Consider the following 23,634-nt stretch of genomic DNA (forward strand, 5'->3'; position numbering starts at 1 on the left):
CAGCTCTCCAGCCTCTCCAGGTCCCTCTGAAGGGCAGCACAGCCTTCTGGTGTGTCAGCCACTCCTCCCAGTTCTGTATCATCTCCAAACTTGCTAATGGTGCATTTAGCTGCTGATTTTATTCTTTCAGGAGAATTCAAAATTAAATTAATCTTATTTTCATTATGAAACCATCAGTACTTACCTTAAAAATTTTCCTTCTTTACTGGGATGTTTTTAGAGTATGTTTTCCTTTAGCCAATTTGGGCATGTTTCTGTGTGTGTGTTTGTGTGTGTGTATGCACATAAGCACCTGTGTTACTGCTTTTAATCACAGTTGATCCTTTCATGATGCTGCTTGTGTTTGTCAGTCTGTCTAAAATCTAATTGTAGTCATATAGCAACATCCCCAGTAGTGAGCAGCTTTAGCTACTTTAGTATGGGTGAGACCAAAATAGAGCTGAATATAGACCAAAACATGATGGAAGGGTTCCATTTTTATGCTTGATGATATTTTTATGTAGTTTAAAATTATACTGGCTGTTCTTACAGTCGTGTTGCATACTAGTTGGGTTTAATTTCAAATTCTTTTCCTACAGGGTTCTTCTCACTCTTGCTTTTCAACTTCTCCCCATATACTAAATTATCATGAGGTTGCTCAGGTAAGAAGGGCTTGGTAGCGCTCGAAAATGAAAGAGCAGGAAAACAGAAGTCAGTCCTACCTGGGGAGCAAGAAAAGGTTTCTCTCCCTGGGAAGCTGTTAAAATCTGTAACGTGCTATCTGCATGGAGAGCAAGGTTTTTTGCCATTGCTGTAATTCCTTTCACCTCTAAATAACTATTACTTTAAAGACTATGTTACTAAAAATATTCTGGTTTTGTAACGTTGCCTTTCAGTATTGCATATTTTCCATTTTATTATTATTAATTATTACTCTTTTGTTCTGGAACAGACCAAATACAAATAATAAGAAATGTAATATTTTTTGGTAAGTATTAGCAGACTGAGTTTTCTAGTACGAACAGTAGGCATAAAAAAGTCTTTTAGAGCTGGATAACTTATTGATATAATAAATATGCTGTCAGCATCTGGGCAACTACCTTTAGAATTTGTGTGGTGTCCATGGACAACATTAAGCTGAAGTGAGATAGCAAGGAATTCTCCAGACTTTCATTTGGATGTCATTCCACTATATGAAAGAAGTGCAGGGTATTTTTTGTTTTTTAGTACTCTAGAAAAGGCACTCATTTAATCTACTTTTTGAAAAAAAAGAGCCAATTTTGGTAATTTCCTTAGTAGTTCTCATTATCTGCCTCTTCTTGTAACTTTTCAGGCCTTTTTCCTAATTGTTAATTTTTTTAGGAAGTTAGTAGACAAGGAAAATGTCGTAGAACCAGTTAATCTATGTAAAAATTGTGTATTTCTTTCAAAATATCCAAGATACTGCTGTTGAGTTTCCTCGCTTTACCTGATTTCTGCTGGACCGATGAAAACTTAGCACTTTTATTCTTGTGATACGTTTCAAGGCACTGATTTTAATTCATAAATATGTTTTTTTTTCTTTTTTGTGTACCATTTGGTATAGCGTTACATTTAGTGACAGAAAGCACTGTTGAGTTCTACTCTCAGTAATATTTTGGTTACACTTGCAAAATATTCTGGTTTGGGGTTTATGGCCTGTAGTACCACTTGAAAGTCTAGGATGTTCCTTCCTTGTGCAGAAAGTAGAAGCAGGAGGTACAGGAATTCAACGAGTGCATGATCTAACCGGTGACTTGAGCAGGGAGAAACAAAAATAACAAAAGAAGTGTTCATTTAGAAAATTCCTGTATGGATACAGCGGAGGTTTTCATACGACTGGCTTTCCGTGAACTTGTTCCTGAAATATCCCCAAGCAGCTCAGCAGAAACAGCCTCTTTGCACGGCTGCTGCTGGGGGGCCACTTTTACTGTCCCCTGTTGTCAGGGAGGGTTATCCTGCCTATTTTGTGGACAGCATCTGGATCACATGAGCTCCTGAAGGAAGAAATTTCCTCTTTGGCTTTAGCAGACTTTTAGATGATGTCATTAAACCCTGCATGGACTGATGATAAACTCATTTCTCTTAATTCTAGCATTGTTTGAAATGTGCAGTGTACGTTAATTAAAATACAACTTGTTGAAGGAATAACAGTTAACTTTAAAAATGAATTTGCATCTGAAAAACTTCAAAGGACTTACTTTGTTAGATAATTTCTAACTGTTAGTGTAGATCTGATTTCATAAGAGTATGTTTCTTTTTACCTAGAGGCTTTGCACATTGTCATTTTCAGTATCGGGCTAGACAGTTCACTTAGATTACTTTCATATTGTTCTTAAAAGCCACACTTTCTGTTTTCCTTTTCCTCAACTGATCATGTGAAACAGTTTTCAAGGTGGTCTTGTGTGTGGCTGCAATTGTCCATAAAGTTTCTAGGAAGAACTGTAGGGGCTTGCACTGTTATTAGGAAGCTACATTATATTTCTGAGTGCATGCAGTTATTGCCATCTCTAGTTATGAATGAAAGGCTTCAGAATGAAGTGGCATATTCCTTTCTATAAATTTTAATGGGATTTGGATGCCAGAATCTCTTAGGCCACTTTTAAAATTTTAAGCTATGATTGAATGTTTCTTGGTTACAGACTTTCCCTAAATACTAAATTTCTTATGAGTTGAAGAAAAGTGGATTTTTATTGCTCTGGCTTTCAAGATTGAAGAATCAGACTTGACTGGAAGTATTTGTTGTATATAAACATGTAATTGTATAATTCTGAAAGATGCTGCTGCCTGTGTGTTATGTAACTGTCTGCCTAAAATTGTTTCTGCTGACATATCTGTCTGTTCACAATGTCTTCATTTTTTTAATCACATCAAGTGCCCTGGTGTATTATTTTTGTACCTCATACTTCATGTAGTATTAGACTGAAGCATTCATCAGAAATTTATGATCTAACACAGCAACCTATACTCCTGTTAATCTCTTTATATTCTTTCTTCTTTCTATTTGAGTTCTAGGGAATTGTAGGTTGCTTGGAGGAAAGCTCCCCTGTTCTTCCCCATGACCTGTGTAAACCACTAGCAGATAGGCGCCTTTTGATATCTGAGAGCGAGCCTAACCTTGCAGAAAGAACAGGACCAGTCAACCTTAAGGCAGAGTTTCAGACAGGATAGGGAGGTGGGGATAGGGATAGGTTTCAGGGGAAGGTGAGTTTGAGTCATGTGGACTAGCGGAGGCAGAGAAGTGTTCAGGAAGGACAGCTCTCTTCTCCTGGTGCTGCTTTGCTTTAAGTCCACTGATTCCACGTAATGAATAACTAAATATCAAAGTTATATAGTGACACTTTTTACTGATAAACAAAACCTACCCAGTACAGAGCAAGTTAAATTTTGAAATTGTTACTGAAAAAAAGTAAAATATTTCATTTACCAGGAGCAAAATATGCAGATTTTATACTACTTGTTTTTTTTAAAAAAAGTGAAAGTAGTAAAATAAGTAGTAGTGAAATAAGGAAAGAATGAGGTGGCTGGGTACCGCTGTTGATGATACACTCAACTATTAGTCCAGTGATAAAGCGGGTCACACTGAACATAGCAGACTCAGATTCAATGCCCTTTTCTGTTTAAGGACACTTGAACGTACAGTTCCCCTCTCCTAAGAAAGCGCTCTGTTACCCAAGCTACAGACAGCTTGGAGTAAGGTCTGTTGTGCGGCTCTATATATAAAATTAAACATTCCCTGGAGCAGCAACTGGAACCAGATGTTTCATTTCCCAAGTGACTAATCTAGCCACCAGGTTAGAGAGTTGCAGTTTCTCATTACCCCTCCCTTCCTCCATGCATGTGTGGTTTATACACGAGAGACAGTTCCAATTGGCTGCTAGCATTAGAAATTATCTCATTGGCATATTTTCCACAGAATGTAATTGGACGATGCTTAATTCAAATGCAAGTGGGTGTAATTAGACAGAAGTTAGATATTTTGGTAGGCTATGCACCAAGACCCGCTTGGTTTATCATACAGACATATTATTATTTTTAATTGCTTTATCTCAGGAATTTTCATATTCTCAATTCCAGTCTAAATTGAAATACAAGGGAGCAGCATCCTGGGCTGCATTAAGCAGACTGAAGGAGGTGATCCTTCTCCTCTACTCAGCCCTGGTGAGGCCACCAGCTGGAGTGCTGGGTTCAGCTCTGAGCTGCCCAGTACAACAGAGATATGGAGGTGCTGGAGCAAGCCCAACAAAGGGCACAAAAATGAAGAAGGGACTGGAGCATATCCCATACGAGGAGAGGCCAAGACAGCTGGGACTGTTCAGCCTGGGGAAGAGAAGGCTCGTGGGGATCTGATCGATGTGTATAAATATCTGAAGGGAGGCTGTAAAGACGACCAGGCCAGACTCTTTTCAGTGGTGCTCAGTGACAGGACAAGAGGCCACAGGCACAAACTGAAACACAGGAATTTCATAAGATAAAACTTCTTCACAGTGAAGACGGTTGAAGACTGGAACATGTTGCCCAGAGAGGCTGTGGAATCTCCATCCTTGCAGATATTCAAAACCCATCTGGGCACAGTGCTGGGTCACCTGCTCTGGGTGACTCTGCTTGAGCAGGGCGGTTGGACCAGACCATCTCCAGAGGTGCCTGCCTACCCCAACTATGCTGTGATTCTGTGAATTACTTCTAGTTTGGTTATCTGCTTTTATTCACAGACCTACGATGACCATATAAACCTAATGTAACTTGGTTGTCGTATTCTATCACATTAAGAAATTGATTAAAATATATAAAACAAAATTAACTGAAAAATATTGCAACAGAAATGAAGCCTCTTCCTAAATTCATAGGTGACAGAAGCCAATTAAACTGATGATATTAGTAGGGTTACATAAAACACAAGAAAATTTTGGAGCTTAGAGAAGGTCTGTAGAGTTGTTTGAAATGAAACTCCCCTAACTGCTATTTGTCGTACCTTGTTGTTGCCTTATACTTGCTATTGGGATAGGAGATCGTAGGGGGAAGAAGAAGCCATCCTTTGACCCTGAAAAAGATATGCATGTGACTTGAAACATGATTTCTCTTCTAGATAGAATAATTTTTGAAATAATGTGAAAAGAAATGAAAATCTCTATGCAAAAGGTTAGAAAAATACAAAAGCAATAGGTTCCTTTCAATGTTAACCTGAAATGTTTCGCTCTGGCAAATTCAAGTTGCAGAAAACTGCTGCAATAAGAAGTGCTTATGGATTTGATCCTCTTTCCCAGCACACAGTCTCTCAGAATTTTGATACTAGGTTTGAAGATGGAAAGCTCTATTGAGATAGATGGATTTTTTTTTTCCTAATCCACTTATCTCCCTAACTTTTAGCGTCATTAAAGCCTCAATTACAAACAAGATTTCTGCAGAGCAAAATGTAAATTACTTTTCATGAATATATTTAGGAAAAGATAAGGCTTTTAGTAGATTCTCTTGAAAGATTTTAATGTCAATTTAGAGGCAGTAAAATGTTCTAAAATACCTCCCACATGGGAGGGCTGTGCACCCAGCTGTGGCGAGGTGGACACTGGGCCTCTGCTGTGGGCAGTCAGGTCAAGAAATATTGTTGCATTTCTAAAAGAAAGTTTGAAAGCAGGATGTAAATGTTAACTCTGTATGATCAACAACTGTATTTCCAGAAGTTGTCATTTTAGTAATTGGTACAAGATTTTAAATGTCACACTGTGGAGTCTGGGGTTTTCTGTGACTCAAAAAAAAAGTTTCCAGCACCTTCCTGTGTAATTGAGCAATTATTTTTATCTTTCACAATCATATTTTCTGTTCTTCCAATGAAGCTTTCTATACCTCTTAAAACAGTAGGCCATGAGATTCAGAACAGCAACAAAACTATGTTTAAGTAAGCATTCTTTCGAATTCCTTATTTTAAAAATGTTATTTTTTTCTTTCCCTCTTTGCTTATTAAACTTGAATCATTTACAATTATTAGTAAAGACAACCTGGATAAACTTGACATAACTTGCAGATTGGGAAGTCTGTCACAAAAACGCCCCTTGGAGTTTGCCAAACCCAGCAACCTTGTCATCACGGTTGTATAAGAAAGTGTGGAGTGTTTTGGTTAATGTTTGTTTGCAGTATACAATGACTGTGAGTTTGTTGACTCAATTAATCTGTTGGCCAGTTTATTAGTAAATGAGAGAGCGTGTAACGAAGATTGGAATGGTGAGTCCTATCATCTTAAAGCTTTTTACGATGTTTAATATTAATTTCTGTAAAAGCAAAACTAAATAGTCACTTATTCTAGGTTGCAGAGGAATTAGGAGACATGGGGAGTCAAGCTGGCCAAAAGACAGCTGAAACAATGTTACGGAATATAGTCAGTGAAATTAAAGCTGATGACAGTAGCAAAACTAATACTTGTGTTTACAGCTTTTCTTTTTACCTCCTCTCAACGAATCAGTTCTTTTCTTGTATCTGTGCCTTGGTTTCTCTTGGCTGGAGCAAACCAATTCTGTCGTTTCAGTACTTATCAGCAAGTGGTCTGGGACAGCATCCTTGTTGCTTTTTGATAGTTAATGCTTTAATTTCAGTCTTTTGTGGGTTTTTTTGTTTGTTTGTTTTTGAAGTCATTGATGATCAACCTAATGAAAAGTTGACTTTTTTAAAGAGAAGGGGGAAAATTGTTTTATATATTTTATTACAAGCAGTTTTTAAACAGGAGGAAGGTGCCTATGCATAGATAGGAAAGAAAGGAAGCACAGATGCTAAACTGAAGACAACAACTATTTTCCCCTGTTAATCCTAGACTACTACTTAGGATACCCAGAAATTGGATACTGAGAGATTCCCAAGCCTTTAATTATCAGGATAAGCAATTTTGATTGCTAAAAGATATTTTTTCTTAATCTTTTTTATTATAAATGAAATAATTAAAAATAGAACATTCAAAAGCTGGAACGTATTAAATTGCTTAATTTATATTACCTCAGAACAGATCATGATATTATTTTGGTTTATCAGAAAATAGTGGGCAATGTTCAGAACAAGTAGCATAAGCAAAGAGAGCTTTTCTATGCTGATACGATCTATCAGCTGTAAATTATAGTAGAATGACCAGAATAATTATAATAGAAAAATTTGAATTACTGAAGTTTCTCTTCATAGATTAAGGGAATTGAAAGTGAAAGCTCTGTTCAACCTCAGTTTGAATCAGTGTTTTTGTTTCCAGCTAATTTCATTTCACTAGTTGAAAATAGTTGAAAGACAATTCCATGTTTTTCTTGAGAAGGAATTTTATTACCCTTGGTGTTGATTTTACTGCATATATACTCTTAATATGACTAAATAGCCTGTTTCTGCACTTTTGATTTTTTTTTTGATTGGTAAGTTTCAATTTTGCTGGAAAGTTTAGATATAAAAATGAAAATCTATTTCCAGTCCGACTAACCTAATTCAAAATAGTTCATTCTTTGAGTATGTTCCCCAAAATTTTGTTACAGTTCAACAAAATGTTTGATGATTGTTTGTTGAGCTTCATTAAATCTTCCTTGACTGCGTTTTTCATACCAGAATGTAGTTTAATATTTCAGTTAATTTTCAGAAAGTTAACTTCAACAATTAATTTTCAACATAATTTTCAGTTATTTTAACAAACTGAAATTGAAAGATTTTTGTTTTCTGGAATATCAAAATTATTTGATCAAAGATTTCAAGAAGTTTTAACTATTTCTAAACTACTACTTTCAATTTTTTCCTTATAAAAACTCTTTCAACGTGCTGAAATGTTATCACATTAGATCCAGTAAGGATTTGTTCTGTAACCTCGAATAACTTTATAGTGGTATTCCAGCTAATTTTCTTTCTAGCAAATCTGTTTTCCTGCTTTTAGCAAGCTTCATCGGTGATTGGTGATTTTATTCTTCCTTTAGCAACTGATAATACCTTAATTCTCCTTGAAGCCATTCACACATATGTTTTACAGTCCCTAAGGGTGGTGGGGGGGGGGGGGGTGGAATCTTTGCAAGCAGAATCCGTTGTTTGTAAATCTTGGCTTTGATGTATCCTGAAAAATAGAAGAATTTAATGTCTGCAACTAGTAGATCCTCCCAGGGGAATAATTCTTGGAGTTGCTTAACAAGCTCCCCTCTCCAGCTGCTCCTTTTCAAACCTCTGCCTTTGTTTATCCCTCAGCTGGGCTGCTTTGACTGTTTGCTAGAGGATGCTCACAAGTGATCGTTTCACTGATTGGGTTCACTGCTGATCCGAAAACACAGCTGCGCAGGGAGACCTAGCCAGCAGTAAACTGAAATTTACTTCTTTTTGGGAGCAGGGGCTCCTGGAAGGGCACTCCATGCTAGATGCCCCTCACCACCCTGCAGTGCTTCCCGTTTTTCTCTCCCTTGAGTTCCTTTCAGTCTCTCCTTCGGCATGGTCTCTGTGCATACAGATAATTTTTTAAGTGAGTAATTCTGTTCGCTGTGGAAGGATAACTTAAACATGTAAAGCTAGACATACTTGAATACTTTATTGAATCAGGGATCAAATTTTTCATAATCTTCTCTTTATTTTTAATCTGAACGAGTGGGTCAGTCTCAGGAACCAGATGTCTTACTTTCAGTGCTCTGCACTTTGTCAGCTGTGATCAGCCCATACTTTTTTATTTTTTTTAAACCAGCATGTATTTGATGCTTTTTACTCCTGTCTACAGAAAATAATGAGATTCTAACTGTGTTAAAAGGTCTTTTTAAGAAGGTACAAGTAGTAAAACAACCGAATGAACAATAGCTGGATCTCAGTTGTAGGGCTTTGGGAAGCTGCAAAATAATCTTTAAATTTCCTTTGAGAGAAAAACAACGAATTCTGAAGCTCTTGTTTCTACACACATCTTGCATAGTGAGGTTAAATTACAGCAAGCGGTCCTGGCATTTACCTTGTCGCCTTTACATTGTGCGTGCCAGCGCTTATGGCGTTACAGAAAAATGCTGTCAGGCTGGGTTAAGCAAGATATGAAGTACTGTAGAAGCTCCTTTTAAGCTTGGAAAGCAGAAGATCCCCTTCAGTGTGCAAGTTTACTTGGTCCAAGAAATTTCAGGAGTCATTAATTACATGGAAGTGTTCTCCGTATGCCATTATTTGCTATTATATGCAAATTTTGTTTCTGTTCATGCTGTTTCAGCAATTTTAAAGGTCTTAATTTTAGTTTGTGACCGTTTTGAAGAAGCATAAGCGCATCCTGGAATAAAGCATATATTTTCCCTCATTTACTTGTAGTCCACCTTTCCAAATGAATATCCAGAATTCAACTAATCATTTAAAATTATTCTTAATACATACAGTTCTTTGTATCAGAAAAAATTGATTAGAAACTATTAAGTGATTGACTAATTTTATAACATCAAGTTCCATTAACGTTGCTACAGTAAAAATGTCGATATTACATGGCCACGGTATTTGCATACAGAAAAGGACGTTTTTGCTGCCTGTTTTTCTCTTTGCAGGAGAGGAGAGGGATGTTTCTTTTTAAGTGAAAACAAAACCAGTGATTCATTGCAAGCAGTGCGGTAGCTAGTGGTCCCGCTCCTAGTCTTTAATACCTTTATTTTCATAATGTTATTGTTTGATTGTGAAGTCCTGCTGGACTGTAACAGTAACATGTTAACTGTTATTCCAGCTGCAACATGGATGTAAGATACAGGGACCATGGCAAGATTTAAAAGATAAGTAGGTGCTTAAAGCCTATTTCAAAAGATAAATACTTTTGAAAACAAGATCTGCCTCATTTCCCTTTTATAACACCTAATTTCTTCCTCTTCAGATCGTTAAACAACTTGTAAAAAGCTGGTTTACTGTATCTTAAGGGGACAGAGCAAGTTGGCAAAGGAAAAGGGAAGAAATGGAAACTTCTGAATGCCTCCTAGGACCAGTTGCAGGGCATTAGGTGAACTCTTTCTGAACTTAAGTCCTAAACAATCCACTGCAAGTTGTGCTGCTTTTTACATTGTACTAGATGGTTAATCAAAATACCCTGTTGTGCCAGGTCTTAATAAAATCAGGGTTACAACGATTATATACTTAACTAAATCCACAATCTCGTAAAATAAATCTGGAAAAAGTAATGTTCCAAAAGCTCGTGTTGATTAAAAATGAATTATATTAACTCCCATCACCTCTTTTGATTAATTTGTCACCACTTGTCTGGCAGATTCACGATACCTATAACTTTTTGGTTTATCCCATTGATCTTGTTAAATATTTGCCCAATAGCTTTCTTATAGTCTGCCTGAAGTGTTGCTAAATTAATAAGCAATCCAACTGGTAGAGTGCTTCGTGGTCAGATCTTGTATAAGTTTTAATGCAGTATGAATCTGTTGATGAAAACTACCTAATTTTTTGATGCTGTTGAACATTCTCTTACAGGCTATCATACCAGAAGATACATTTTAAATAAGTACATTGCCAGGCTTTGTCATCAAATATGTAGCAGAGTTTTGCCGTTTGGCTATTACTATTTTATAAAATACTAATGTTTTATAAAAAATAGTTTTATTTTTCATCCATTCTGCAAAGATTGTTAGATCATGCGCTGTCAACCCAAAGTTTCTCAGTAAGCTGATATATAGCTTCCTGGAGAAGTAGTCCAATCAGAAGATTGCTTAAAATATACAATTTTTGATCAAATTCAATCCTTTTTAGTAGAAGTAACTTTGCTCTTATGTGAGAGAATGTTAAATATTCTCACAATTTTGAAAACTTAAGTATACCAAAGATGCTCAAAATCCTACTTGAAGAAAAATTACACATAAAATAGATCACAGACTCAAATATAAAAGTATCCAAAACCTGGTTCTTTCACATACGTAAGGAGCAAACAGATGGTAACTGTTTGTTTTATTATTTTAATGTATTCTGTGTAGAGCATTTCACACATTTTCAGGAATAAGATATAATGGGCAGTTTTCAGCGTATTTCATTAACTCATAACATGTGCAGTGTATTATCTTTGTTTCTCTCTTCCTTAGCTAGCTAAAGTTCATATCTAAATTTTGTGGAAGAGTGGAAAATCCACTTTTCATGAAGGTTTGTTTCTTGCATAATTCATTATGAGATTTCGGGTGAGAAGAACCATAATTTTATCTCTGTAACTAGATAGCCATATAACTTTTTAAAAAGGATGTTCTTCTAAGAAGCAGGGCTACTGTTCAACATAGTATTGCATTTATTATTTCTACAAAGCCCCTATTAGTATTTCTTGAACTTAAAATGCTGCTCTTTTCTCTGATCTCCGTATCTTTTTGGTGTTTCTAACGTCCTTAAGAGCGTCATTGTATCTTTCCAGGCATTCTCCGTTTTCTTTTGTCAGCTTCAAGTGTGTAGTTCTCTAATTCATGCCCTTCCTTCTTACTTTCTGTATAATTTAGTATGGATTCCTCCTAGGTTGTTCTTTTCCTTTGTGTTTGTTTTAAAGCACTGTCGTCAATCAATAAACTAAATTGAATTCTATTTTACAAAACTCCTCTTTCTGAGAGCCTGATTCACAAGGTATTGTTGCTTATGTATAAACTATAAAATTCTTATAGATATTGTCTAATAATCTAAAAATAATCTAATAACCTTGTCATTGTCCTTTTTAATAAAGAAATTAAAATCAACCATTTGGAAGTTTTGCTGGGAGAGCAAATTCATGTACTCAATCTCCTTCTCTTTAATATCTCCATAAGTGATGAGGCAGAATTGAAATAATTTTGGCAGTCTTATGCTACTCTTTTCTAGAACTTCTGTCCCACAATAAAGCATGATGTAGAATAATTGTCCTTTTCTGCTTCAGTTGGTTTGAGCATCAGGGATATTGCAGGTCAAAGCTGAAGGGCCTCTGAAAATCTGTATAAAAGCTTGCTCAGCACATCACTGCAGTTTGTCTTTTCACCTTAAATTTATCTTAATATATTCTGAGATTATTTAAAATAAAAAGGAAACATGAAGAGCTGGCTTACTGGGAAGAAAGGCACAATTCATCCTGCTTCACTGCCATATAGTGCTTCAGGAGAATGAAAAAAACATCATTTTTCTGGACCTTTCCGTGGTTTCCAATATTTATGCACTTATCTTTTTCGAACTGGATTCTTATACTATAGTGTTAAACTTTTGCAGTTTGTTTTGTTCATTACATAGCCTATTAGTCTATATTAGCCTATAGCATTTTCTTTACATTTCTTCCTATTATTCAGGATTTATATAATAGTATAATTATAAAATATAGATATTTTGATATAATTTAAAATATAGTACTTATTATATTGCCATTAAGATGATAATACCATCATCTTGGGTCACTATAGAACGGTTATTCAGTGTTGGCAATTCATGTGCGTTTACAACTTTATTATGCACTGTGATATTATGAACCAGTTAAGCACTGCTTCTCTTATCTGCACTCATAAAACAAAACAGCTCTACTTATTCTTTGTTGGTGAATAGAGCTGATGCTTTCTCACTGTTAAAATGTGCTTATAGAATTACCATTTTTAATGATAAGAAGTAGAATTATAGATTTCTGAAAACGTTTAAGTCCATTGCAAATGTTCATGACATAGACATCGAGGTCTTGGTAACATTCATATGACAGAGATAAATATCTACCCATTTACCAAGGGAGCAATTAGAGAACCAGAAGATTAAATGACATGTCCTGGGTCACGTAAGAATAGATGGTTCCCACTCCCATGTGTAATGGTTACCCGATTGCTATGGCAGACCACTGCAGTTTGTAGCGTGAATGGAACCGCTTTTTTTTCCAGTTAAAACACACTGAAAGGAAGCAACACCTGTACAGAGGTAGAGACGCTAAAAGCCTCTCTGTTTTATGTCAGGTGGCAGCATCTAGTCAAGGTTCATTCCTACACGTTCTCTGGAGCCTCTGTGTCCTGCTCTTTTTCACTCCACTCAGGTTCACCTGTCCCACCGGTTCAGTGATGCTAGAATCCTTTATGTCTTATGCTATTCTTTATCTCCTACGTTTAAAGCGTGGATTTGGGAGGTTTCTGGGAGCAAGGGTTGACTTTTGGAGGTTTTCCTGATAAATTCCACAGACTGCGCATGCAATTCAAAAGTTTCAGAGTTTTGTTTTCTTCTGTGATGAGCCCCTAAACATTTTTTGTTATTGTGATGTCCCAAATTACCCTTTTCTTACTCCAAAGAGGTATATTTATATGATTAAACACACTTTTTTTTTACACATTGAAATCTACTCTATGGCAAAATATTTCCCTGACAAAGAACCAAAATCATTGGAGAGTAATCTAAATGGATGACTGTACAGGTAGTTATGGATGTTATAGTTATTATTAAGGTATTACTCAAAAAGGGCAGTGCTTAATGGCTTTTCAGTCACAAACGTTACCTTATTGTCTGAATGTGTATTCTGTTACTACTGAATGAGATACTTGCAAGGGCCTAAGCTGTGCCTGGCAACCTTAACCTTGCATTAACCTCACATTTCAACCGTTTATTTCCTTGGTGGTTTTGCTTTTAATCAGAAAGAAAAATATCTGTAGTAGTAAGTGGTCAAGTTGGCTGCTGTAATTATGATATTCACTTACTGTGCCTAAGAAAAATGTAAGGGTGACCTGTGACTAAGTAACTCTTTTCTGTTATTTATAATAAATAAGCTTTATGGTCGTTCACTGAAGTTAGCGGAATACTTAATGATATAGCTGTTGGCAGAATTGGTTAGAAAAGTCACAGACACAGACCATTCTTAGATACGTGTTGATTATTCTAATGTTAACCAAAGGTTAACTGATGTGGGTCACAGAGGTGACCCGTTTCCTCTCCTCCACCTGCAGCCAAGCTTTTGTCTCTTTAAGAAAGCTATTGATGTTTTAGAAGCGCTTTCATAAAGCTGATGCAAATAACTGGCTTTTTGATTTCGTTACAAAAAAAGCAACAGAAAAGGAAGGATGTGTTAAGAAAACTGCCGCAGATTAAGTAATTGTCTTCTTTTTACAAAATAATTCTGTAACTTGGGCTCAGTTCCTTCCTCTGCCTGAAAGGTATTTCCTCCCGAGGACAGTGAAATGACTACTAGGCTATAGGAAATTCAGGTTTTTTAAAGGGTGATTACAGTTGGCAGTCCTCTTAATTTCTCCAGATCGTACTGTTCCTGTTATTCCACTTTTTTTCGCTAAGGGGAAAGAGGAGGGAGGGGGGAAAAAAAACACAACAGTTTTCTTCTGAGTTCGCAGGCCGGGGGGGATCCGTTCCAGAGATCCTCAGGCAGGTGTCTCTTGTCTCGGCGGTGGAGCGAGGAGCCTGGGTGCTCACGGAGAGGCGCGTTCCCTGTCCCTCCTCCCCGCTGGCAGCACGCACGCGTGGCCGGGGAGAGCGGCAGGCTGGCTGGCCGGCTGGGCCACCTGATGCCCTCACTGGCTACCACGTGCCCCTCGCTGCTCCCTTCTGGTTCTTGCTTGCTGTGCCAAAACTCATCCTTCCTGCCTTTGACTCTTTGCTGCTTCTGTCTGCCAACGTCTGTGCGACTTTGCCGTTTTTCTTTTTGGCTTTTATTTCAACTATTTTTTCACCATTTAGAAGGAAGCAACCTCCCCCCTCCCAGCACCACCACTTTTTAATCTAACCTACTTTGCATTCGGCTAGTGCCTAGCTCCTTTTTGGGGGGTACTGTAGGGTACAGTAGCCCCTGGTGTGCATGGGGCTGGCAGGTGCCGCCGCGTGCCTTTTCCTAGTGGTGCCTGCAGTGTCCTCTCTGCGGGCTGGGAATTAGCCCTGCGAGGGCCTCAGGAGAGCCGGGGCCGGGGAGATGGTGGGGGTGGTACGCCGGGTCTGTTCCAAAGGTGTTGGCGGGCAGGACTGCCTTCCCGCGCTCACGCATCTGAAAGAAATTAGCTGGCTGCGTCGCTCGTAAGAAAGCCTGCTTGGTTTGTGGTGTTAGATTTTGGAAGTAAGCAGCCTCATGCTTGGAGAGCTGTGGCTCCCCTGCACCCTGGGGAGGCATGACGAGTGTCCGTGCAGTGACTACGCATGGTTTGGGAGCACCTAGGAGTCCCTCTTTACTTATAAAGGGATCTGCTCTAAGCCCCATAGACTAGTTCACCTGGCATTCAGACACGTTATCTCTAGTTAGGCAGGTACCTAGTTATCTTTTTCTTTTTTTTTTTTTTTGTAAACTAGCATTTGAACTAAATTATTACACGTTCTCAGTTATTGAATCTGCAAAATCAGACTTGTCATGGCAACACCACTCAGCAAGCCTAGAGAAAAGGTACCAAATCAATAAAGGCAAATGATTGTCAGAAACTTTAAAAACTGAAAGAGAAGGAAAAAAAAAAGGAAAGCATACTATTTAGACTACAATAATATAAATTTGGACTGCAGCATGTGGATACATTCCTTCAGACAGCTGGAGCGGACACAGTTTTTTATTCTGAAAGTGATAACCACAGCCAAAAATGGGAACAGTTACTCCTTCTCTTCCCCAACCTCCCTCCCTCCCCCCCCCCCCAAAAAAAAAAAAAAAAGAGAAAACTTTTTTTTTCCTGCCTAGGCAAATTGTTTTCTTCTACATAATCCAAAATCTGTATTTTTGGCATACAAATGAAGCCAGAATGCATATAATGTTTATGTATAATACCAGGAATGACTGTTTAGTGTTAGTAGTTAAGTTATCCTCAATAAGAGTGTAATAGTCCAGTATGGGCTTAAATTCATAAATGTCTGCTATTCTTTAAGTGTGCGTGATGTGTAAAGCTGTATCTAAATATGACAAGCAATCTACTGATTTGTGGCTGTTACTATGCTGTACACAGCTATGTGAAAATGAAGTTAGGTCAGCAATACTATGCTGTTCCTAGAAATTGTGAGCCTGAACACAGACAAATTAATCACTTGCAGTTTGTTATTCTGTGCCTATCATATATGAGAGACTCAGCTTGAAGCTGTGTTTCACCTACAGTGGCTGAAATAACATTATTTGTGTTCTGTTTATCAGGGCACTTATTTCAGAAAGTGTTGATTTTAGATGCTCTTCTAAAGCAAGCAAATCATTTTTTCTAATATGCTGAAAGTACGCATGGAGCAGAAAGCCACATGATGCTAATTTAACTGTTGCTATGTTTTCCCTTAAAAGATACAGATTTTACTCACGGATAATGGATTTTTATGTTGTTTGAGCTAAACTGAAAATGTTTCCCTCAGATATAACTGTTATTTCTTTATGTTTTCATCACCCACAACAGAGAACAAATATAACGTTGTATTAAAATGCTGTGGTTCTCATTTGGATTCTTAGCAGCTACTGCAAACATGCTCTTAAACTTCCATATAATTTACTTCTCAAAGGTGTGAAACTTCTGTCTGCAGGAAGAGGGATAATCGCTATCTCATTTTACTCTAGGACCATTCATATGCCCCTTTGAAATGTTTTCCCTAGCATCGTAAGTAATGCTTTCCAGAATGTGAATATATATATATATATTTCTTCTTGTACAAGTTCTTCCTTTTTTCTGGAGGTCATTTGGGTAGTCTGTGGTAACTCCTTTCAGGGAATGAGCGAAGCACAAGAAATCTGTCGTTCCATGGCAGCTGGTTTCACGCCTGGGTCCTCCGCTTGCTGCTCTTCCACATGCGCTTCAGCAGCGACACCGAATTTGATATATTCTCGGGCATGTAGCTTTTACGTTCTCAGTCTTTTAGCAAATATTGCAGCTTCTTGCTCTGGCTTAAGAAGGGCTTGGCGTTTAATCCGGTACCTGAGAAACTCACCCTGGAGCGTTTCAAGAAATTGAAATGTTCTTGCCAAATATCCATGCCAACAAATGAGTATTTCGATTCAGAAGAATTTTGACTAGAAAAAAGACAGCTGTCTCTTCTCTCAGATGTGGATGTTTGTTGAGCGCTGTAGGAAGGGGTGGCACAAGGCTAAAATGAGTTGTGTTACCTCTTGTTTCCCTTGTCTCTGGTCACAAACAGTATCTTCTTGACACATAAATGTAGCTGAATTTCTTTGGCAAAGTGGGCGCTAGGACGAGGAAAGGTGTGGAGTAGCATGTGATATGCTTGGTAAATTTATGAGGTAATGCTTAGTCTTCTATGCGTTCCCTTTGTCATTTCCAGCGGATCTTCTCTATCAGATACATTTTGACAGCAATTTTTTGACTCAGCTATATTTATCTCAAAACTAGAGTAAGTTATCAAATTTATTCAGATAATACTCAACTCTTAGGTAGGTGCCCTTAGGTACCTAACCCTTAGGTTTCTGTTACTTTCTTGTGCAAGTAACCTTTATTTATTTTTTAATTAATATAACAAAAAAGAAATATCTCTGAACAAGATGGTCTCCAAACTCAGTTTGGTAGTTTTACTTCAGTTTCTCAGTTAAGACGACTCTCTCTGTTTTTAGTTTAATATGTTGTCACATTTCTTAGGAAAAAAGAGGCTTATGCTATTGCATTACTTGTTTACTAGCACACCCCTACGTGCTGTAAAAGTGTTGGCTATTTGAAAGAAAATTGCTGAGAGCCAGTGCTGTTTACTGAAGGAGGAGCTGAGAACTGTATCCCATCTCTTCTGGGGACTTCACTGCAAGTGGGTCCCTTGCTTCTGGAAAATGTTGGGAAAGGAAAACACTGGTTTTGTATCTATCAGGGAAATCATTTGCCTTGATTCTCTACTAAACATCAGGACCAAAGAAAAGACAGATTTAGATTTGCCATACCTGTTCAGAGTATAGTTATAAGAATAGATACCTGACTTTCTCAAAGGCAGATCATAACAAAATTATTGTTATTGATCCTCCTTTGTGAGAGAGGACTTTTCTACAACCCTCCTAGTATATCTCTATGCATAGTGCTCTGATTGAGTTAACATTGAATAAAGAGTACAGCCTCGTCAGATTGGTGCTCTGCTCAGGTTAAATGCCCCTTCTCAGCAGTGCTAATTAGAGCGTTGCTCTAATGTGGACTAAACTGCTTTCTTTGCATTAGTGACCCCGGATGTATCATGCACTTTTCATCTCTTGGATATTTCAGTTTCAGTTAGTATGGGCCTTTGGACTTCTGAGCAGCTCAGGATATTTTTATCGAAATTATTACTCTATGAGAAATAATCAGACTAGTCAAAACATTCAGAATAATGTTCTGTGCATTTTTCTTGTTACTAGAAAGTAATTGTTTTAGAAATATGGCCAAATATATCAGTAGGTCTTTTGAAAGATGCAATAGCAGTGCATGCTTGAAATTTAAAAAGTTCTTAGTGAAACTTAGTTTTACATTTTAGTTATCTATTTCAAATCCTGCACTAAAATACGCATCTTCTCGGTCAGTATGAGAGGCGGCTGAGGGACTGTCAGTGAAATGAGATTTCCTCTTCTGATGAACAAGCTATTGTTATGAGACAAGGCAAATTCAAATATATAGTTTGCGTGTTACGTCATTTAGCCAATGCATATGAGTAGATGTGACTGGATAAAGCTACAATACTTTTTTGGGGGTGTATTTGATTTTTTTGAATATATTTTCATTGTATTAATCTTGGATTTCTAATGTTAAACCTGAGTCAAGAGGTCAAAGTCTAAAAATCAATTGTCGTCAGGAAGATTGACAATACAGTTAAAAAGTAGCTAATGTTTTATGTGGCTTTGGGCCGCCTTCCTTAGAAAAACAGACTAAAAAGTTGAAGTTCTGGATTTGTTTGAATGTTTCAATAACTTGATGCCCTTGTAAATAGTTATGTTACCTTGGGCCTTTTGCTTACACAGTGCATTCTTTCAAACTTTTTCATACTTTAGATTTAGTCGTATCTGCCTTCTAGCTATAACTTAGCTGAGAAGCCCATCTTTCCTCGTGACATTCACATTTCATTTTAGTTCTCACCATTTAGGAAAGTTGTGAGATGGTTCCTGCTGGCAGGGTTTGATGTCAAGATGCAGTCTAGGGCAATGCACTTAGGGCTTATCTCTCCGTTGTTTAGGTATTGGAAAAGCTCTCTACCTAATTAAGCCATGTGCAAATGTTTATTTACTACATTACATCACTGTAATGCCATGAAGTGACAGTCTGCGCACAGCAATTACCAGCATATTCCTTATAATTGAGATTTGCTTCAGCATGGACTGCCTAATAGTCACTTTGCCATATGTCAGCCGAGGTGGAGTTGTTTTTGAGGCCGTGCACTGATAGCCTCAATGTAGTATCAAATTGCAAGGTCAGAGTATACTTTTTCTCAGTACTTTCCCCATGCAGAATTTCCTTATGTGTTGTGGTCCAAAGCTGTTCAGGGACAGGCTGCGTGGAGAAACGGAGGAAATCTGCAGATCCTTCACATGATGGTATTCTTGTGCATGAAAGACACCCTCTGAAGATGAAGCAAAACATAGATTAGACAAACTGGAGATACTAGGAAAAGATAATGTAAGTATCGTTTCAAGGGTACTGAGGAGTAAGTAAGAGCCATATATTCTAGCTTGGCAGCAACTAGAAGGAGAAGAGACAGTAAATCAAGATAATTGTTTTGCTAGTATAGAAGTTTGATATTCACACGCTTACTCATCTCAAAGAATCCTTCATCCTACAGATTGTCATCTTAGTGAAACGTTGACACTCTCATGATATGTGTGGATGGTCGATAATAGTACTCAATTTTCATTTCGTGGGAAAGCGTACGATGAAGATCTTAATGGCTTAAGTCAGGCTGTAAAAAGGGTGGTAGATCATAAGACTGTCTTTCCAGATATTGTATTAAGGGCACGCTAATTTATAGCACGTAACACTATCTAATGGTTCTGTGTATAAATGCAGACTTCTATTATGGTTTCAGTAGCTTCATCATTTCAGACGCTAGCTTCTACCTCTCTTTGCAACCAGTTAATTTGAATTATTAGCAAGGACAAATGTTTTTATGCCAAAACCTTTTGCCGATCAGCATCTCGTATATCGCTCTTCTACTTCTTTACTGCTGTTCTGCATGGCATTTCTGCATGTATTTCTGCTGAATTTCTTTAACTTTTTACTTTCTTCATGGCTCACCACTTAAGCTAGCTTGCTGAGTGTAAATGGGACCAGTAATGATGGATAATATCTATACAAAAGATAAAAATATTTTTACCATAATTCATTAAAGTGGTTACTTAAATTCACAATAAGTGTAAGGGAAATGTAGCTGGGAAGGGTTGTGGAAACTAGGTTAGTTTAAAGGATGGAGTGAAATTATTACCATTCTTCATTTAAGAACTGTTCCTGTAAAGACTGCTGTTTAGGCAGTCTGCCTTCCCTAAATTGCAATGTAGGGAATTTTTGTAATTTTTTTTTTTTGGGGGGGGGGGGGAGGAGGTGAGAAGGGGAAGGGGCAGGGGCGAGTGTTTCAATATTTCACTTATTGAAGGTGCAGATCTATATTATTAAGTGGTTCAAAGCTGCTGAACTATTTGGCTTAATCAGGACAGAGTGACATTTAAGATCAGGCATGACATTGCCCAGCTGATACACCTCAGGAAGCTTTGACTTCTTGGGGTCAGCTCTGGGGAAGTTAAATTTAGCTTTACTGCTGCATTTATCAGGTGGATCTTCCTTGATCAATAGAGCTAGGGCTTGAGTAGTGTGGGAATGTATCTTTGAAATAAAACCCACAGTTGCTTTGGTTATCTGTGATAGGGAGCATTGTTTTCTGCTATAAATACTTCAGTTAAAAATTGTGGTGACACTTGTTTCATCTAGCCTTAGGTCACTACTGATCTAATGTAATTTTAAAAGTAATGAGTTCAGGAGAGGATTTCATACCTCTGCTCTACCTCTTTCATTCACTTATTTCGTAGTTGATCTCTAAAGCTATTCAAATGTCAAAAAGTTTTCTGTTTTATATATGGCAATTAATGCTTATCAGAAGGAAAACTGAAAGAGGGCCTTGTGGAAGGTTCTTCTATGGTTACTGAGGTACGGTGAATAGCAGGATCCATGTTATGTGCCAACTTGAGAGAGAATTAAAGTCCTAAAAATTTTCAGTTGGTGACAGAACCACTTTAAGGAAAAAATATATTGCTGCAAGTAATACAATTCTATCAAATAGCTCAAAGCAGCAGTACTTTCTTATTTCTACATAACAACTTTTAAGAGGCTCTTGTGTGTTTCAAATAACATTTATTTTTAAAAGAATATCAAATATTAGACTTTGTTAACATGTGATATATTTTCCATATCCTTGCTATAGTAAAGTACTGTAGTAATACTGTTTAGTGTTTAGCTTTGCTACTATTTAGATTAATATAATTACTTTGAAAAGCAAAGTAGCCTGATAATTATGAATCCTTTCTTCCAAACTGTAGTTCAGACAAAAATGGATCATAAATCTTAACATGTTCTGAAAAACAGTTGAAGGGCTGCAATTGTTCATGCTCCTGGACAATTATGAATGATCTGTTTTCTAAGACTCTGCCTCCATCTACTGAGTTAAACCACTTCTCAATAAAATCTTTCAATACATAGGTCATTTAGAAACATTATGGTTTAGAAGACTATAATTTTTTTCTTTTTCAAGAGAGGACATGCAAAGATCATTGTGTCACAGACATAAGCATTCTGGAGATTTACAGAAGAGTGCATTGCTCTGGTTAAAAACTGTCAAGTTGAGCACTAATTGCAATTTTATCAATGTAATGAAACAGTAATTACTGCATATTGATAAAGTAAACAAGGCTCAATTAGTAAAGTTAATAAAAACAAGTTCAAAGGATGGGCCAAACTCATCTACACACAGCTTTGACATTTGATATGGTTTTCCTATGGAAATATGGCAATATTTGCCAATAGCTTGTGGGACTGACTTTCTTGAACCTCATCCAAGATGGATACTCAGCCCTGGTGAGGCCTCACCTGGAGTACTGTGTCCAGTTCTGGGCTCCCCAGTACAAGAGAGACATGGCACTCCTGGAGAGAGTCCAGCGGAGGGCTACCAAGATGATTAGAGGGCTGGAGCATCTCTCCTATGAAGAAAGACTGCAAGAGCTGGGCCTGTGTAGCCTGGAGAAGAGAAGATTGAGAGGGGATCTCATCAACGTGTACAAGTATCTGAAGGGGGAGTGTCAAGAGGATGAGGCCAGCCTCTTCTCCGTGGTGCCCAGCAACAGGACAAGAGGCAATGGGCAGAAACTGAACCACAGGAAGTTCCATCTGAACCTGAGAAAAAACTTCTTCCCTGTGAGGGTGACAGAGCATTGGAACAGGTTGCCCAGAGAGGTGGTGGAGTCTCCTTCCCTGGAGATATTCAAAAGCCGTCTGGATGTGATCCTGGGCAATATGCTCTAGGTGACCCTGCTTGAGCAGGGAGGTTGGACGAGATGATCTCCAGAGGTCCCTTCCAACCTAAACGATTCTGTGATTCTGTGATCCTTTGGCTTTGCGAGGTAGGCTGGCTTAAAGGAAGTCTCTGTATTTTAAACCATGATTAGTAACTAGGAACTCTGCTGAGAATCAGGGCAGCTCTAAGGAACTCAGCTATCTGAGAAATTTAGCTTCCTAATTGGGTTGATAAATAGTAATTTTAGATGCTGTCCTTCTTTGATAGTAGGCAGGCTCTGTTTACATAAGTCTAATTTGATAAAATTTAGTAAGAGGTAAAAAGCTAAATACTGGTGGAAACCAAGTTGCTGTATTTGAAAACCTATATATAGGTTTTCAAAATAAAAATTGAATTCCTAATGATTCTTGGATGTCATTTCTGTTAGATGAGAACGTAAAACTTTAACAGATCTGTTTTCTAGTCCCATTCCTTTGCTTGTTACGCAAAACTGGAGTTATGCGGCAGTATTTGTTGCACAGTATTTTCAGTTCTCTTCTCTTCTACCCAGTGAAATGGTTTAGAGTTAGAAGGCAATGAATGCTAAACCAGGCATCTGGCTCTTCTTTAGATGTAGCTAGAAGAAAGTTAATAATGCAGCTTATTTGATTCTATGTAAATTATTTTCTTTTAAGTAGAAAAAAAAACCTATTGTTTCTTGCCTGGCTTCAGCATTTGCCTTTTAATTAAAAAATCTTTTTGTTATGCTTCAGTATTTTAGTCATTTTACCCATCATTGGCGGCATATACATTAGTGTTTGTTTCTGATCAGCAGTGCGGTTTCAAAGCAAGTTCCCCATTGGTCCCTACTTACTGCCCACTTACTGCATGTTGCTTCAGAACATGCTTTGGACAAGCAGGAACTGGCTTCTTCTCAGGGAACGTTAAACTAGAAGCTCCATTTCAGATATGCACCAACACAATTTATTCTGGTCTCCTTTATATATACAGCAATTACATGATTTGGATCGTAAATTAGGGTTTGAAATCTTAAATCTGTTTTATCATTATTTTTAAGGCAGCTAAAACAGAAAACAGAGAATTGTGCTTTACAGATTTCCCCCCCCCCCCTACTTTTGGTAATTTGTTTTTAAAGTCATGTTTAAATTAATTGCTTTTTCCTGGTTGGCAGTTTTACTTTCTGATTCCCGCTGCAGTTTCCCAATGCTGAGTCTTGAGATATACTCCCTACACAGAAAGATCTGTAAAGAGGATAAACTTTTTTAAAAAATTACAGTAGTATAGGTAACTGTTTATAATTATAAAAAGTATATGTATAATATATATAATTAATGGATCATTTGCTGA

At 37.5% G+C, this 23,634-nt stretch overlaps 1 protein-coding gene across 3 annotated transcripts in view; it reads left to right on the forward strand.

Annotated features, from left to right (window-relative positions):
• Positions 1 to 23,634, forward strand: part of CHRM3 (cholinergic receptor muscarinic 3) — a 278,715-nt gene that overhangs the window by 41,770 nt on the left and 213,311 nt on the right. Inside the window, exon 1 of one of the 3 annotated variants that reach the window (XM_068936460.1) lies at positions 6,182 to 6,213. The exons of the other annotated variants lie outside the window; for them this stretch is intronic. The gene's annotated coding sequence lies outside the window, so the exon portion shown is untranslated. Of the gene's footprint in view, positions 1 to 6,181; positions 6,214 to 23,634 lie in introns of those variants that run through there. 3 annotated transcript variants of the gene reach the window in all.

This window comes from Struthio camelus, chromosome 3 (assembly GCF_040807025.1).
Source record: "Struthio camelus isolate bStrCam1 chromosome 3, bStrCam1.hap1, whole genome shotgun sequence".
Lineage (NCBI taxonomy): Eukaryota > Metazoa > Chordata > Aves > Struthioniformes > Struthionidae > Struthio > Struthio camelus.